The sequence below is a fragment of the Bos mutus genome, chromosome X (assembly GCF_027580195.1).
Source record: "Bos mutus isolate GX-2022 chromosome X, NWIPB_WYAK_1.1, whole genome shotgun sequence".
Lineage (NCBI taxonomy): Eukaryota > Metazoa > Chordata > Mammalia > Artiodactyla > Bovidae > Bos > Bos mutus.
Genome location: NC_091646.1, coordinates 51,160,280 through 51,172,918, shown reverse-complemented (window position 1 = coordinate 51,172,918; position 12,639 = coordinate 51,160,280). Strand labels below are relative to the sequence as shown.

The 12,639-nt window shown below is 37.8% G+C and overlaps 1 protein-coding gene across 1 annotated transcript in view; it reads left to right on the top strand.

Annotated features, from left to right (window-relative positions):
- The window catches only part of DCX (doublecortin), a 403,487-nt gene that overhangs the window by 10,343 nt on the left and 380,505 nt on the right, over positions 1 to 12,639 (top strand). Inside the window, exons 2-3 of the mRNA XM_070365902.1 lie at positions 3,767 to 3,830; positions 9,929 to 9,976. The gene's annotated coding sequence lies outside the window, so the exon portion shown is untranslated. The remainder of the gene's footprint in view (positions 1 to 3,766; positions 3,831 to 9,928; positions 9,977 to 12,639) is intronic.

Sequence of the window (12,639 nt, the reverse complement as noted above, 5' to 3'; positions counted from 1 at the left end):
TCCAAATAGGAAAAGGAGTACGTCAAGCTGTATATTGTCACCCTGCTTATTTAACTTATATGCAGAGTACATCATGAGAAACGCTGGGCTGGAAGAAGCACAAGCTGGAATCAAGATTGCCAGGAGAAATATCAATAACCTCAGATGTGCAGATGACACCACCCTTATGGCAGAAAGTGAAGAGGAACTAAAAGCGTCTTGATGAAAGTGAAAGAGGAGAGTGAAAAAGTTGGCTTAAAGCTCAACATTCAGAAAACGAAGATCATGGCATCTGGTCCCATCATTTTATGGGAATTAGATGGGGAAATAGTGGAAATAGTGTCAGACTTTATTTTTTGGGGCTCCAAAATAACTGCAGATGGTGATTGCAGCCATGAAATTAGAAGACTCTTGATCCTTGGAAGGAAAGTTCTGACCAACCTGCTGCTGCTGCTGCTGCTAAGTCGCTTCAGTCGTGTCCGACTCTGTGCGACCCCATAGATATCAGCCCACCAGGCTTCCCCGTCCCTGGGATTCTCCAGGCAAGAACACTGGAGTGGGTTGCCATTTCCTTCTCCAAGGCATGAAAGTGAAAAGTGAAAGTGAAGTCGCTCAGTCGTGTCCAACTCTTAGCAACCCCATGGACTGTAGCCCACCAGGCTCCTCCATCCATGGGGTTTTCCAGGCAAGAGTACTAGAGTGGGGTGCCATTGCCTTCTCTGGACCAACCTAGATAGCATATTCAAAAGCAGAGACATAACTTTGCCAGCTAAGCTCTGTCTAGTCCAGGCTATGGTTTTTCCAGTGGTCATGTGTGGATGTGAAAGTTGGACTGTGAAGAAAGCTAAGCACCGAAGAATTGATGCTTTTGAACTGTGGTGTTGGAGAAGACTCTTAAGAGTCCCTTGGACTGCAAGGAGATCCAACCAGTCCACTCTAAAGGAGATCAGTCCTGGGTGTTCTTTGGAATTAATGATGCTAAAGCTGAAACTCCAGTACTTTTGCCACCTCATGCAAAGAGTTGACTCATTGAAAAAGACTCTGATGCTCTGAGGGATTGGAGGCAGGAGGAGAAGGGGACGACAGAGAATGAGATGGCTGGATGGCACCACTGACTCGATGGACATGAGTTTGGGTGAACTCCCGGAGTTGGTGATGGACAGGGAGGTCTGGCGTGCTGCGATTCATGGGGTTGCAAAGAGTCGGACACAACTGAGTGACTGTACTGAACTGAACTGAATACAGTCCATGGAATTCTCTAGGCCAGAATACTGGACTCAGTAGCCTTTTCCTTCTCCAGGGTATGTTCCCCACCTAGGCATTGAATCCAGGCCTCCCACATTGCAGGCGGATTCCTTACCAGCTAAGCCACAAGGGAAACCCTTATTTATTATTATAACTGTACATAATGGCCTGCCTCAGAGAGCCCTGCTTGCTCCTCTGTCTTCCTGACCCTTGGGCTAGGGTGCCTTTGTTTGGCTCATAGGGAGATAGTTTGACCTTGCCTACCTCTGAAGGATTGTGACATTCTTGAATTCTTTGTATGGAAAATGGTGCCTCTCATCTGCTGCTTACTGGCATGGCTCAGAAAATCACATTTTTGAGGACAGAATCACAGATAGTTGTGGCATCTTTGTTTATTGTCATGACAGGAGATATTCCATTTCATACACCTGTGAAATGACTGTAAGTAAGTGAAACTGACATTTTGGAAGATATTTGTAAGAATTAAATGGTCATTTTACTTTGTTTGCTAACCTCCCCCCATCTCTGATCCATAAAGAACCTGGCATCCAAGCCCCAACAAGATAGTTATTTACAGACATTAGTCTGCCATCTTCTAGGCCAGTCGGCTCTCTGCTTAAAGTTATATTCCCTGGGTGACACTAGTTGTAAAGAACCCACTTGTCAATGCAGGAGACCTAAGAGACACGGGTTCGATCCTTGGGTCAGGAAGATTCACTGAAGGAGGAAATGGCAACCCATGCCAGTATTCTTGCCTGGGAAATCTGATTGGCAGAGGTGGGCTACAGTCCATAGGGTCACAAAGACACAACTGAAGTGACTTAGCATGTCTTGCCTCAACACCTCGTCTCTCAGACTTGTTGGCCTATCGTGGTGAGCAGAGTGAGCTTAGACTAGATAACAATACTAGAAATAATTAGGTTTGTTTAATATGTTACTGTAGTAAAGGTGCATGGGAAAAGTTGTTAGATCAGAAGGACATTCAGCGTTTACTAAGTTTGTTTTGGTAGAATATTGGTATAAACATTTCAGAAATTGCATGCTCTATGGGAAGTCCCTGGCAATTTGTCAGTGCCCTCTGTGATGAATGTGCCCTCCAAAATACTGTTTTACTTTCAGAAATAACCCTCATCAAAATTCCTATGAAGTAGTTATATACTATGAAGTGGTTATATGCAGAATTTTCAGTCAGTTCAGTTCAGTCGCTCAGTCATGTCTGACTCTTTGTAACCCCATGGACTGCAGCACGCCAGGCCTCCCTGTCATTCATCAACTCCAGGAGTTTACTCAAACTCATGTCCATTGAGTTGGTGATGCCACCCAACCATCTCATACTCTGTCGTCCCCTTCTCCTCTGCCTTCAATCTTTCCCAGCATCAGGGTCTTTTCAAATGAGTCAGTTCTTCGCATCAGGTGGCCAAAGTATAGGAGTTTCAGCTTCAGTCCTTCCAATGAATATTCAGGGCTGATTTCCTTTAAGATTGACTGGTTTGATCTCCTTGCTGTCCAAGGGTCACTCAAAAGTCTTCTGCAACACCACAGTTCAAAAGCATCAATTCTTCAGCACTCAGCTTTCTTTATAATCCAACTCTCACATCCATACATGACTACTGGAAAAACCATAGCTTTTACTAGGTGGACCTCTATTATGGTAGAACAGACAATAGCAATCAATTAACCACAGCCATTAAATCTCTTAATGATCTTGTTGTATTCTAAAGCTTACCTGAAGGTTCTACTATAGGCTAGAGTTTGTATCATCAACAAAGAAGAATAATCTCAGAGCCTCATGGAAAAGGACCATACCAGGTACTTTACATGATTGCTACTTCAAAGAGTAGATTTATGAGCTAACATCACTTAGATAAGTTACAAACCAGAACAGTGGACTGAGGCAAAATTTCCAGAATTCTTTTTAATCCAGTTAAGGCTCAGAGCACTATAGAGTCAGATAACCAGGAAGGATGTGCTAAACAATGCCAAGCCTTCCATAAAATACCCAATAATCATTTTTCTCCCCTTTCAAAATCTGTGGTAGTTTTTCATGAGATATAAAGCCTAGGTTCTGATATGCGTTTTAGAAGGAATATCATATATACTTGCTCAGGTAAAATAAAAATGGAGCTATTTCTGAGAATCTAAAGAAAATATGGAAAATAAAGTAGCATTAGTTATCCTTATGATAAGGGTGGTTTCATATTGGTTTTATATAACTGAAAGTGAAAGTCACTCAGTCGTGTATGACTCTTTGCGACTCCATGGACTATACAGTGCATGGAGTTCTCCAGGCCAGAATACTGGAGTGGGTACCCTTTCCCTTCTCCAGGGGATCTTCCCAACTCAGGGATCGAACCCCATTGCAGGTAGATTCTTTACAAGCTGAGCCACAAGGGAAGCCCCTTATTTAACCTAGGCGCTATTTTATTTTTTAATAGTTCAGAAGAAAACTGTGATGAATGTATGCCATATTTATTCATATTCTTTTTACATTTTTTTGTTTCTCCTCTTGCTATTTTCTCTGCCTCTCCATCAATTTGGTTAGCTATCCTTCAAGATTCAGAAGACGTGCAATTTCCTCCAGGAAGCCCTTCTCTGACCCTTGTAAGGTATGTCCATTATATGCAAATACTGCTCTTTGCCTACCCTTGTCATAATTCTTGATGTTTAAATTACCTGTACACTGTTTTCTTCTTCTGGACTGTAAAGTCTAAAAAGAGTGGAGACCAGGTCTAAGTCATCTCTGAATATCTAGAATTTAGTACTGTCCTTGGAACCTAGAAGATAATCAATATATGTTTATTGAACAAAAAGAATTATATTATTAGATACCATGCTAGGTCCTATGGGGAATACAAAGATAAATAAAACATAGTACCTTTTCTATCTCAACAATAGATGAATTTATTCATAGGCTGATCAAACTCTTATGCACTTTTAGAATTAAGAAACCATGGAATCCATTCTTTTTATTTTATGGACAGGAAACAAAGATTCAAATAGATTGTGATTCTTTCCCCAATAGCAGGGCTAATAATGCTAGAAGTGGGTTGAATCTAAGTCTACAGATGCTTGCCAAGGCATACTATAGTGACTTATCCTTTAGAGATGAGCCTACAGTAATGGTATCTGTTTTATAATATAAAGCAATAACAGCAACATGATCTTAAAGTCTGATAAACCAGCAATGTTTCTTCTTAATCTAAGTACCGCATATTATAGAATCCTTAAACTACCTATTGTGTTTAGATTTATTTCCTTAATTTTTCATCATTCATTAAAATTTCTATATATCCTTTATTATTAAATTAAGTATCTTTTATCAAAGCTGAGACATGCTTTGTGGATCCAATGAGTTCTTGAAAAGTTGCCAAAACTTGACTCTCCCTTTCTTTCTCCTCCTTCCAAATATTATTGGTGGTAATTTTCTTACTGTTAGGGACACAAAAATAATTATTTCTTGTTTACACTGGTCAAATCAAAGTGCTATAATAGAATCGATTTATGGAGAACTGTAGAGAAAATGGTTTAAAGAATAGCAACATATGCCACTGCAAATGTGGTACTTTGACATGAAAATAATTTTGATCTGAAGGTAATTGAGAAGAGGAAAATACAGGTAAAACTCTGCCCTATCTTATTTGCCTAAAAGTAGTTGTAAAAGATAATTACTCCTTGGAAGGAAAGTTATGACCAACCTAGACAGCATATTAAGAAGCAGAGACATTACTTTGCCAACAAAGGTCCATCTAGTCAGTTCACTTCAGTTGCTCAGTCGTGTCCGCCTCTTTGAGAACCAGTCAAGGCTATGGTTTTTGCAGTAGTCATGTATGGATGTGAGAGTTGGACTATAAAGAAAGCTGAGCGCTGATGAATTGATGCTTTTGAACTGTGGTGTTGGGGAAGACTCTTGAGAGTCCCTTGGACTGCAAGGATATCCAACCAGTCCATCCTAAATGAAATCAGTCCTGAATAATCAATCATTGGAAGGACTGATTTTGAAGCTGAAACTCCAATACTTTGACCACCTGATGCAAAGAGCTGACTCATCTGAAAAGACCCTGATGCTGGGAAAGATTGAAGGCAGGAAGAGAAGGGGACAACGGAGGATGAGATGGTTGGATGGCATCACCGACTCAATGGACATGAGTTTGAGTAAACTCCGGGAGTTGGTGATGGACAGGGAGGCCTGGTGTGCTGCAGTCCATGGGGACACAAAGAGTTGGATACAACTGAGCGACTGAACTGAACTGAACTGTGTTGTAAAGGTGTCCACCTTCCCTCTGTAATAGGATGGACAGAAGTTAACCATCAGAGACAAGTATAGACCCTTACAGCCTGAAGTCAACATCAGAGGAACCTATATAACAAGCTTTACTGATTAGCTTTTATGGTCCCTTTAGTTCAGTTCAGTTTAGTCGCTCAGTCGTGTCTGACTCTTTGCGACCCCATGAATCACAGCACGCCAGGCCTCCGTGTCCATCACCAACTCCCGGAGATCACTCAGACTCACGTCCCTTAGTTTCCCGATATATTTACCTTCTCCTAATTCTTTACCCCAAAAACTCAAAGTCCTTTTCCTTCATCTTGTCACTTCTATAAGAATTTGTTGTTATTCAAAACTGCTATATAATGTCAAACTCTAACCATCCCTTTCAGTTACTCATTATTGAGTATATGGAGCATATGCCTGATAAACAGGTTAATAAACTTTTTTTTGTTGTTCTCTTTTTAATCTGTCTTTTGTCAGTCTAATTTACACGGCCCCAGCTGGAAAAAGGTAGAGGGACAAAAAAGATTTTTTTCCTCCTTGACAGTTTATTAATAGATATTTTTATTTCAACCATGTTTTTTAAATTCCAACTAGACTTCCTAGTTTCTTCAAGATCCTACTGAATAAAATGAAGTACTTCATTTACCCAAGAATATGCAAGAGAGCTATAAAATCAGGATTCAAAAAGATACCCAAAAAAGGATATGAAAGAAAATATGAATAAGCAGAAACAATGATTTCAAATAAATCAGATGAAAGTCTTTGGCTTAAATTAAAAAAAAAAAAAACACTATACAAGTATAAAATTGAGGTTTTAATGAACTGTAATGAGTTGGCTGCACCACTACTTGAGTTATCACAGGCAGGGACAAAACTAATTTTTATTGAGCACACTTAATGTGACAAGCAATGTGTTAGACAAATTGCACATCTGATCTCTTTTTTACCAGAATTAAATTGTAAGACTTTTCCAAATCCTATCTGTACATGAAATTGCTGCTTATAAAAAATTACACTACAAATCATATCAAAGCTACAATATTACTTAAATAATTAAAATGAACCTTTGTGATTTTTACTTCACATTCCTTCCTAGGCTACAAAGACAAAGATCAGAAACCATGAAATGCTTTCTTTAGGTAAAATCCAATTGAGTATGAAACAAGTCACCTAAATGAAGCATTTAATTCTATTATCGTGACTATGAGACTAATTTATATATCTTATTACCAACTACTTTTGGAAGAAGGAAAAATCATTTATGTGATCCTGATTATATGAGTATATGCTTCCTGTATGGATCAGTGAGGTTAATTAAGCCCTGTTGTATAAAATTATCATAATCAGCTTAACTATAAATGATAAAATGTTTGATTAAAGGAGACTCTACTGAATAAAACATAATTCCAGACATTGCTTAAGTCCATTATCTGATAGAAGGCTAGTGCTTAGATGAATCAAAAGCTGTTAAGACTTAGATGTTTTTCAAGAATGCAAGTTTTCTAAAAGATCTGAGTTGTTTTTAGTTAATTTGTTTTTACTTAATTCTCTTTATCTAATTTTTGCTAACATAGCAAAAACTATGGAATATAACATACCATTTTTTATAAATATCAGAGTCATGGATAGATTGCTTAATAAAAACAAATTAACTCAAAACTATTCATTGAGCACTTAATATATACGATCAATATATATATATCTGCTACACACAGATAGACTAGACAGCTTAGAGTCTAGTGAAAACACACAAAGATGTATGCAAATATGTGGTGATAAAGCGCAATAAAGGACTGAGTAATGCAGGAGAGAATAACAGGGGTTGGGGTGGCATGGGAATTTATTTTAGATTCAATGGTCAGAGAAAACTTCTCTGCAGAACTGACGTTTAAGCTGAGGCTCAAAAGATAAGGAGCCAACCAGGAGAAGACTCAGGGAACTCTCACATTCATACATGACTATTGGAAAAACCATAGCTTTGACTATACGGACCTTTGTCGGCAAAGTGATGTCTCTGCTTTTTAATATGTTGTCAAAGGTTCATCTAGTCAAGGCTATGGTTTTTCCTGTGGTCATGTATGGATGTGAGAGTTGGACTGTGAAGAAGGCTGAGCACCGAAGAATTGATGCTTTTGAACTGTGGTGTTAGAGAAGACTCTTGAGAGTCCCTTGGACTGCAAGGAGATGCAACCAGTCCATTCTGAAGGAGATCAGCCCTGGGATTTCTTTGCAAGGAATGATGCTAAAGCTGAAACTCCAATACTTTGGCCACCTCATGCGAAGAGTTGACTCATTGGAAACGACTCTGATGCTGGGAGGGATTGGGGGCAGGAGGAGAAGGGGACGACAGAGGATGAGATGGCTGGATGGCATCACTGACTCAATGAACGTGAGTCTGAGTGAACTCTGGGAGTTGGTGATGGACAGGGAGGCCTGGCGTGCTGCGATTCATGGCGTCGCAAAGAGTCGGACACGACTGAGCGACTGATCTGATCTGATCTAGGTTTGTCATAACTTTCGTTCCAAGGAGCAAGCTTCTTTTAATTTCATGGCTACAGAGATGTCCACAGTGTCTTTAGAGTCCAAGAAAATAAAATCTGTCACTGCTTCCACTTTTTCCCCATCTGTTTGCTGAGGAGTGATGGGATGGGATGCCATGATCTTAGTTTTTTGAATGTTGAGTTTCAAGTCACTTTTTCACTCTCTTCTTTCACCCTCATCAAGAGGTTCTTTAGTTCCCCTTCACTTCTATAAGATTTTGAATTCCTAAGAGCTCTTTCTTGTTCATTTAAAGTTCCCTTTTTATTGCATACTGTAATATGCAATAAATTGAATTTGGTATCATCTCATTTCTCTGAAGATATTATTAATAATGGGTTTTTTTTTTTTTGTTTCTTTTCTCTTTGACTTTTGTTACTGCTGCTGCTGCTGTTCTGATCTCTGTCTTGCATTTTAGAAACTTTATTCAAATATCTAGGAACTTAGCCTTAAATATTTAAGAGTGATCCACAAAGAAGTTCTGTCTTCATTGTTGGAACTTCACTGTGTAGTAACTGGGAAGAAATTCAGTCTTTTTAATGGGAGACCCCAAATATCAGTGTCTGTAGGGCTTTACACTTGTGTTAGCTTCTCCAGAATCCTCCTATCTCCCCAACTGATAGTATCTTGGAAACCAACCAGCAGAAAGGTGACAGAGGGCAGTCTTAAAATTTATTGAATTGACACTCAATCCCCATTTTCATTAAACTTCAAAATCCAGCCGTCAGCTATGCTTATTGTTTTTAATACTAGAACTTCTTTTCTGGAAAGTTGTTTCAAGCACTATAGAAAATAAAACTTGACTCTTTTTTTTTCAACCTAAACCATTGTTTTACTTTCAACTAAATCAACAAACAAGCTTCCTTAACAACAAGAAACACCTGACCCTCCACACAGTGAAAAAGAATATTGCATTAACTCTTGAATCTGTAGTTGAAATTGATAAGGAACTTTGGGGATCTAATTTTTTTCTTATACATACTTTTGATCAATCTTCTTTTTAGCTCTCCCTTCAACCTGTACCTCAAAGATATCCAGTAACTTTAAATTAAAAACTGAATCTGTCACCATCAGCCTTAGGTTTCAGCTTTTCCAATTTAAGTAAGCTTAACACTCATCTCATCTGTTGCTCTCCAGCTTCCAAAATTTTGTTGACTTCACTTGTCTGCTGTTGTCTCCTCTCCTGTTCTCTTCATCCTTCTCTATTTATACCTTAAAAAAATTCCTTTATTGTCACTTCAGTGGAGCTTCATGTAGCAGCAGAGATAAATGATGTTTCTCATCTTCCTAGTTTAACTGGAAGTCTTATAGCACACTCTGTATGGAGAAATAATGCCATCCAAGCTAATAACATTAAAGATGGGAGACTGAGAAGCCCACCTGCAAATAGAAAATGTTTCAGAGAAATAAGCAGTTCTATAATATGTAAGTCACATATGTGACTATTTACTGTACTGGAAAAGTCTGTTGCTACAGAAAACTGAGTTATATTAACTTTCTTTTTTTTCCACCTCTACTCCTTTATTTTATTTTATTTATTTTATTTTTATTATTATTTTTTTTTACTTTACAATATTAACTTTCAAATACTTAAAATTATAGGTTATTTAACTGGATATACAAACATAAGTTATGTGGGCTTTTCTAGTGTTATTTGGATACAGAACGCATTTTTATGAAAAACTACCTTTAGACATAAATTGCCCTCATTGAAGAATCTTAAGAAGCATGCCATTTAGTTCCTTGTTGGAGAAGACTCCTGATTTGAGAGACTGAACAGGCATTTTAGTGTAGATTTCATGAAGTAGGTGAATTCAAGACACTATTTTTTAAAATTCATTCAGACAAACTTTAAGTATTAAAAATAAAAACATGTCTGATCCTCCTGTATTTCAGCCCTGACCACACACCTGCCTATATGTTCATTTGGGAAAAGAGGTCAAGGTAAGAGCAAAGAAATGGGGTTGTACACAATAATGATACTAGTCGCTAATATTTATTAACCTTTAGTTAGTGTTTACTGTATGTCAGTAACTATGCTAAAAACTTTTTGTGAATTATTTCATAATAAATGGTTAGTGATTATTTGACATATGAATGTTTTTATTTAAACAGTAAAAAATGGAAGGATAAGTCTGTAAGGAGGAGGAGAGGGGAAAGAATGCCACCAAATGGTCAACATTCTCATTTCCTTTCCCAATCCCATCCCTCCTTTTCTCAAGTACTGCTGTAGACTTATTTGTATTCCTAGCATAATTTTGTCCTCTATCCTTGCTTTTTGCTATTCTTTCAGTATGTTGATATTAAGTGATTCATCTTAGGTACTTGAATTTGAAGGTTAATGATTTGGAACTTCAAGCAGGAGTTTTGATTGCAATAGTTCACTGTTTTGCAAAATATACCATCAAGTATTTCATAAGAGAGGATATGGAATAAAAATGAGAAAAAAGAAAGAGAAACATGTCAGGGCATTTCTATAATTTTTAAACATTTTTAAAGCAATATGGCTGATATTTCCAAGTGATTAAACCTTTACAAAACTCCTAGATAATAGCAACCTGTGATGATTAATACACATTCAGTCTAACAAGCTACTAAGAATGCATGGGTCTGGAACATGTATAAAATTGGTTTAGGATTAAAGGAAGTAATCTGAAGAAATGAGAATTTAAATAATTCTTCCAAAGATTAGTAAAATATATTCCAGCCTTCCAAATGTTTAAGATTGGAAAATTTGTCTTTTTTTTAAAAAAAAAAAGACAAGGTAAATTTGTCTTATTTGATTGGTATCTATTGAATATATACTCTGCAAGGCATTGTGATTAGCATTATGGGAGAAAGGGCATGAAAATGCCTAAAATGTTGTTTATTTTATCAAGCTGCTCATAACCTAGTGTTGAAGGTAAGGCATATACAAAATAGCTGTTATACTCTATATGATATTATATGACAAATACTACATGAATGATGCAAAATATTTTTATTTTTTCTGTTTTGCCAACCTGCAATGTAATGAATTTGTAAGTAACATTCCATATATATGTTTCTTTGTATACTATTTATATATGCTAACCTTTGACAATCACTGCAAAACATCATTAAAACCAGTTCAGGTAGAACAAGTCTAGAAAAAGAACTGCCAGCTAAGGCACACTTGGAGAAAAATAACTGGTTTCAGGGAGATATATGCATGTGTTTCTTATAATGGAATGTGTAACTTATTGTTTACTAGAGTGCAGTCCATGCTAAGGGTCGGACACGACTGAGCGACTTCACTTTCACTTTTCACTTTCATGCATTGGAGAAGGAAATGGCAACCCACTCCAGTGTTCTTGCCTGGAGAATCCCAGGGACGGGGGAGCCTGGTAGGCTGCAGTCTGTGGGGTCACACAGAGTCAGACACGACTGAAGTGACTTAGCAGCAGAGTCCATTCAGCCAAGTGCATTAGGTATATATTTCATTTAATTTTCACAATAATCCTGTAAGATCAGTACTATTTTTATCCCCATTTTACAAATGAAGAAACTGAAAATCAATGTGTCTAAAGTTACACAGCTGGTAAAAGGTAGAATTAGGAGTTGGACCCAGTCTGTTTAACCCCTAGTGTACACTCTTAATAATTTGGTTTTCTGTCTCTTTTGTGGAACATGCTAGTAGAGCTGTCTAGGAGATATTTAGGTATCTGAGTCTGAACTTCAAGAGGAAAGGTTGGGTTAGAGATACAGATTATATAGTCATCAGCATGTGTTGCTGCTAAGTCACTTCAGTTGTGTCCGATTCTGCAACCCCACAGACGGCAGCCCACCAGGCTCCCATGTCCCTGGGATTATCCAGGCAAGAACACTGGAGTGGGTTGCTATTTCCTTCTCCAATGCATGAAAGTGAAAAGTGAAAGTGAAATCGCTCAGTCGAGTCCGACTCTTCACAACCCCATGGACTGCAGCCTACCAGGCTCCTCTGTCCGTGGGATTTTCCAGGCAAAACTACTGGAGTGGGGTGCCATCACCTTCTCTGCAGCATGTGTTATAGATCATCACATATAAGGAGACCTCAATAAGAAGATACCAAAAAGGTTTTCTTGTCAACTGTATTGTAAAAATGTTTACAAATATAAATGAATAAATTGAATATCTATTTAGGTCATTTACATTTTAAATTTAGTAAAATAAGTTCTATTTAAGTTCTAAATTAAATACGTTAATTTAGGTGTATTGCTTTTATCCCCTATTTCATGGAATACCTGATTTTTCACCTGTGTTTTCAACATTAGTATCTGCATCACCAGAGCCTATTCTTGTCATCTGTTTTCCAGAGCTCATCATCCTCACTTCTGCGTACAAAACTACATGCATCATTTTACTGTAAAAGTAATTTTTTTTTGGGCTTTGCATATTATTTTATTTTATTTTATTTTAAACTTTACATAATTGTATTAGTTTTGCCAAATATCAAAATGAATCCGCCGCAGGTATACATGTGTTCCCCATCCTGAGCCCTCCTCCCTCCTCCCTGCCCATACCATCCCTCTGGGTCGTCCCAGTGCTCTAGCCCCAAGCATCCAGTATCGTGCATCGAACCTGGACTGGCATCTCATTTCATACATGAT